General features: G+C 40.1%; 1 non-coding gene across 1 annotated transcript; it reads left to right on the top strand.

The window, feature by feature from the left end:
* The first annotated feature begins 6040 nt into the window (after positions 1–6040).
* Positions 6041–6147, top strand: LOC145007742 (small nucleolar RNA R71). The gene has a single exon (XR_013663110.1). It is a non-coding gene; the product is annotated as a small nucleolar RNA R71 (small nucleolar RNA).
* Positions 6148–6444: the final 297 nt, after the last annotated feature.

Here is a 6444-nt window from a genome sequence, read left to right as displayed (position 1 = left end):
AATTGTCAAAACAGTAGCAACGGGTGGATTAGGAGTTGGTGCAACAGACTTGTCATTTAGGTTGCTCTCAGCAGTCCTTAGGAGCCCTTGGAGTTTGCTTAGGGTGACCTCTTCCTTGTTCATGCTGTAGGTCATCCTAAATTGGTTGTAGCATGAAGGTAAGGAGTGAACAACAATGTCGATAGCCAAATCTTCCCCAAAGTTGACATTCAACTTGCGAAGACGATCAACATACCTTTGCATCTTTTGCAAGTGCATGGTTAAAGACTCTCCACTTCCCATTTTAGCAGTGATCATATTCGTAATGATCTCATAGCGCTCTTGCCTCGCGCTTTGGTGATATCTCTCCATCAAGTCTATATGTATCTCGTAGGGATACATGTCCTCATAGGACTTTTGGAATTCGGAGTTCATTGTGGCTATCATGATGCAATGGACTTTCGTTGCATCACACTCATGGGTCTCAAAGACAGCCATCTCTTCGGGAGTAGCAGTTTCAGGATTGATCTTCTCGAGCTTCTCATCGAGAACATACTCTTTGTCCTCGTAATGCGCGATAGTGCGAATGTATCTTATCCATTCACTAAAGTTCGATCCATCGAAAGTCACTTTTTGACATAGGCTCATTAGCGTAAATGAGCTAGCAGCAGCGTTGTTTGCGTTAGACATCTACAAATAGAAAGGATAAAGTTTGATTAGAATTGAATCCCTAATTAAACACCCAAAATGAAAAATTAGGGCTAGGATCCAACAATATTATTTACATATTAGAAAAGGGATGCCGTAATCCAACACACAAATAATTTGGAGGTACGTGAATGACGATTCACTAATTCTTCATCATGAAAAACATAGGCTTAGGTTTTAAATATATTGAGAAATCCTAGATTTTTCTTGGAGATTCATTTAACCTTTCAATGGCATGTTTAAATCTCGATATGCCCCTCTCGTTTGTGATTGAGATGCCGAGGATCACAAAGTGGGTATGAATAACCATGCAAATCTACATGGTGCCTACATTGTTACAATCATCTATTCAATGTGTCGGTAAACCACACACGCTCCATCGAACTATGACAAACAATGAATCACCCTTTACCACCTTCGCTTAGAACCAATTAGTATGCCGATAAACCACACACGCTCCACTAACTTCTTAGCAAGGGTGTAAAGTGTAATTTCATGGGATTCCATCAATTTCACTTTTGCCTAAAGTAACTAGGATTGAGAATTTAAAAAAAAAAGTTTAGTTACTTTATTTATGTTCATGATACTTATTAATGAGGAGAGGATTGCCCTATCATACCCGTTCGGCTAACGATCCTCCACCAGTCAAGCAAGCGCTGGGTGTGAGTGTACACCCATTAAGCACCATTTTATAGGCAGCAACCTTATACCCACCTTATAGAGCGGCTTTGTGAATGAGGCCTACTAACGGTAAGACTATCATTTTAATTATACATACATATATATATATATATATATATATATATATATATATATATATATATATATATATATATTAAGCTTGTAATAATATAATAGTATATGGTGTATTTTAAACATTTCAAAATACTAGGGTTTTAATCTTCAATTTAAAATTTTTTGAAATTTAATACCACTCAAATTAAAATTTTAAACATTAAAACTCTTGATTTAATAATTATCTCCAATTAAACTATTAATTCAAATTATTAAATTATTAGGGATTATTAAATCTTAAAGGATAATTACCAATTAATAAATTAAATTATCCTAATCCCTTTTATCCCTCTAATTTTCGAAAATAATGGGAGGGGATAATTCAAAATCTTTAATTACCATATTTAACAATTAAGAGATAACTACAAGATATGGGATTATCCAAATCCCTCAAATTTAGGATCTTATCTTGGGGAAGGATGCAAATCTCGAAATCTAAGGGCTTGCAAACCCTAGATCTCGAAATCTTGAGCTAAAAGGAAGGGATTCAAAAAACCCTTCAAGATTTTCGCAAATTAGGGTTAGGAAACCCTAATCTCGAAATCTTTAGCCTCCTAGGGTTTAGCCCTCTCATGAAACATCCTGGTAATAGTAGTAACAGACTCCGTACCCTGCTTGAGGGTCAAAAACTATTGTGCCAACCGGTCTCGTTCCATCGAGGGAACGTACTCATCACGAAACATGGTGGTGAACCTCTTCCAGGTCACTGCAGCAAGCTCTGCTGGAGAATAGTGTGATGTCGTGAACTTCCACCAGTCCTTCGCCCCCAGGCAAAGTTGGTTCAGCGCAAACCGAACCCTCAAGTGCTCCGGACACGAGCAAGTATAAAAACACCCCTCAATGTCAGATACCCATCTCATCGCTGCAATCGGATCCTGCGTCCCATCAAACTCTGGTGGCTTCGTGTTGCTGAACTCCCTGAACAACAACGAGTCACCCCCCTGCGGTCTAGCAGCAGCGACGGCTACAGTGGCCACTGCAACAGCAGCCTCAAAAAGAGCGGCATAACTCTCGTCAAAAGTCTCAATCAACGTGGTCTTAATAGACCCGAACATCTCTGGTATCTCTGCCCTGATGGCCGCAGCCACCTCCTCATGGATGATCCGGTGGATCTCCTCATCACTAGTCTCGCTGATCTCTGGCATAAGTCGTGTCCTCACCATGATCTACCTCTGAAATACAACATATGATATATTAGAAATTCATTTGAGCATACTCGCACTCGATAACACATCCCTCCTTGATCTCTGGCATCCTGAAGATTCTTACTTGAACTGTACACTGCCCTGGTGTTTTCAGTAGTACGGGCCCAATACTATTGTCCGCACCGTAACAGTGTACACCCCAAGTCCTCCTCTTAAGATCACAAGTCCCAAGTACTCTATTATGCATAATCCACTCTCTATAGATATCTCATAGCTCCTCACTACTACCTACTCACTCTCAAGAATCTCATAGCAGCTCACCTTCCCCTAGGCTAAGGCATCACAAATCAGGCCACCCTAGTCCTAATAGGAATACCTAGCCCACTCTAGCACGAGAATACATCATATCAATCTCATAAACATATAACATAAGGGTATTTTGGGAAATCACCATTCGGGCGGTGACTGATCGTACACACGTCTCTGTTGTGTGTTTTTCTAAAAATCTTTTACTCTTTTTAGAAAACTTGGTTCTCTTTTGAAAATATTTTCCAAATCCTCAGTTTGAGTTCAAATACTCCCGAAGGTGTACCCGAATCCCTCAAACCAAGGGTCTGATACCAACTTGTAACGATGTAAATTTCCAAAACAATTTTTCGCATTTTATAAAAACATAATTCATTTATTATTCATAAAAACATCATTGTTTGAAACTCAATTCATAACATATATCAATCCCAAGATCTCATAGCATAAAAATCCCATGTGTGTACTGATCAAGCCGACGCCTTCCTGCGATCCTCACTAGTACCTAAAACACATAACACAAAACACTGTAAGCACAAAGCTTAGTGAGTTCCCCAAAATACCACATATAACACATATTAGCCACTCGAGGCTATAACTCTGTGGGTTCGTGCACCCAAACTCTGTGAACCCTCAGGTTCTAACTCTGCAAGCATACACAGCATAAATCACATAGAAGAATGCAGTGCAACAAACAATATGTATAAAACAATGTATCACATAACTCTATTTACCTACTCAAGGTAAAATATAGTGAGAAGACTCACCTCGGATGTCTCAGTAAATTTCTGACTCGGTAACTCTGATCTAGCCTCTGCCTATTCACATGAAATAAATACTTTAATTAATACAACCCTCATGGCTAGGCTAATCTCCTCCTCTCAATACATCCACTAGGAAGGGTAAAAGACTATCCTACCCTTCCTATGACTCTAAGATCCAAACATTGACTAACCCTAAAAGTCAACGAAGTCAACGGTCAACCTTGACCAAACTCGCCGAGTGTGCAACTGTGACTTGGCAAGTCCACACAGGCTCTTCACTCTCCTAGTCTTCATTCGACTCACTGAGTCAACCTCAACTCTGCAAATCATCACTGATCAAAATCTGTGAAATGTCCTGACCCAACTCGTCGAGTCCGACTCCTAACTCGGCGAGTACCATCGTGCACTCTGTCCTCTAGATTCACTCTGACTCACCGAGTCACTTCCCAAACTCAGCGAGTCACCAACTTTGTGATTATCGGGAAAACCCTCGTCCTACTCATCGAGTCGGCTAAAGGACTCGGCGAGTCCATGCCATGCTCAAGCTGAACTGACCTCTTGAGGTAAGATCCGCTTTTCTAAACCATAGATCCAGCTTCCCAAGGCATTATAAACACGTAAATCTAACATCTTGATGCACATGCAAAGGCTTAAAGGCCTTATTTGAAGATATGGCCTCTAAGGTGACACCCTAAGTTCATAACCTCCATTCATGCTCATAAAGCTCAAGGGGAAAGGGTCTATGGACCTCTTTGGGTCCAGATCTACAACACCAACACGATAAGGGACCAATCACTCCATATAATCATCCTCTAATGGGGCTAAAAATCCATAACTCTAAGAATCACATCATAAACGGAAGAAGGGTTCAAATGGAAACCTCAAAATGAAGTCTCTGAGCTCTGGAATCACTAGCTTATCACCCTCTTCAGCCTCCTCTTGTCTTGGTCCTCTTCTATTTGCAAAAACACCAACAAAGATAAAGAAATAGCTCCTTTCCCTCTCACAAACGCTCTAGCACACTTAGGGTTTCTCTCTGGGGTCTGGTAGCCGCAAATGACGGCCATAAGGCCCTTTAAATAGGCCCCAAACCCGAGGAATTAGGGTTTCATTAAACAGCATGGACTCGCCGAGTCCTCGGGGCGACTCTCCGAGTCCAGCCGTTCACCCGGATAATGATTTGCGTCTCTACTCGGCTAGTCTACGCATCAACTCGCCGAGTCCTTCCACAAAACTTGAATTTTAAAAGAATAAATATAATACCTGAAATTCCAGATGTAACAAAATCTTGTAGAAATTTGGCATATTCGGGAACTTTTGCTAAGGATTCAATAAAAGGAGTATTAATCGGAACACCCTTAACTTGTTGAATGAACTTATTATGTTCTTATTCTAATGGGTGAACTCTGGTTCTAGAAGGAAACAGTAAAGGAGGTTGATAAGCTTGAGCACTTGAAAGATTTTTCTGCCTTGACTGAGACCACGTCGTGAGGATTGAATCCTCACGTCGTGATCATGGTGTTTCCGCAACAATTTTTTCTTTAATTTTTGTCCACTTCGGTTGTGATTCAGGCTACTTTGCCTCTTCTTTCAAGCCCTCCAAGAACTCAGAAATAGTGTATTCTTCAGTAGTTATGGCCATGACATGTGGTTGCGATTTATTTTCACGATTTTTAGGAGGTAATTGCTCATTAACCAATGTAGTAAATTGCCCGAGTTGAACTTCAATATTTTTAATGGATGTTTGATGATTTCTCATGGTAGCATGAGCTGCATCGTAACATTTTTCAGAAGCTTCCATGAATCTATGAAGCATTAACTCTAAGTCCACTTTTTTTCTCGGGTTGTGGTTGCTCCTTTTGGTAAAAGCCCCGACCGGTTTGCCTATATTTATCTTCGTTTTTCTTCTTGTATATCTCATATGGCAATCATTCTTTCTTTGGCTTTCTCTAACCTCTGTCATAGCGATCTCCACTTGAGTAATAAACTTGAGCCTTCCTACAACCGTTTTCATCTAAATGGCAATCTTTTGTCAAATGTGGACCATTGCAATTTTCACAACCCATACGTATTGCGTGTATGGATTGATCAATCTTAGTCATTCTTTGATCCATACTACTCAACATTTCCAAAACCGCCGCCATGTTTTTCGAAGCACCATTTCTGATTCCTCTAGATCCATCATTACGAGGGTTGTGATATTCCCATGAATGCTTTGAAAATTCTTCGAATAGTTCCTTAATTTCAGGGAGACTCTTCTTTGTTAAAGGTCCTTGAGAATTAAGGAGTTGCCTTGTCATCATGTTCACTCCATCTTAAAAGATCGATACTTGTTGCTCGTTTATATCATTTTGTGGACAATTCCTTATTAATCCTTTATATCGTTCCCATGCCTCCTACAAAGACTCCCCCACTTGTTGCTTGAAATCTGTTATGGATTTCTTGAGTTTAGAAAATTTTAATGGCGGGAAAATTGTTTGAGGAATTCTTCACGCATTTGTGCCCAAGTAGTCATTGTTCCTGAGAGAAGTGCCTTCAGCCAATCTTTTGTTACTCCCTTGATGGTAACCAGAAGCATTGTTAACAAGACAGTCTCTCGTGGTACATTTGGAATATTGAAATAGTCATCAATGCCATTGACTTCATCGAAATGCTTGTATGTGTCTTCACGATCTTTTCTGGAGAATGGAATATCCTTTAGCGCGGAAAGGATGTGTCCCTTAAGCTCGAAGATAGCAAGCGAGAAT

The sequence above is a fragment of the Lactuca saligna genome, chromosome 7, assembly GCF_052625555.1.
Source record: "Lactuca saligna cultivar CGN05327 chromosome 7, ASM5262555v1, whole genome shotgun sequence".
Classification (NCBI taxonomy): domain Eukaryota; kingdom Viridiplantae; phylum Streptophyta; class Magnoliopsida; order Asterales; family Asteraceae; genus Lactuca; species Lactuca saligna.
Note: the sequence above shows the minus strand (reverse complement) of the source record. Positions and strands in the feature narration are given on the sequence as shown.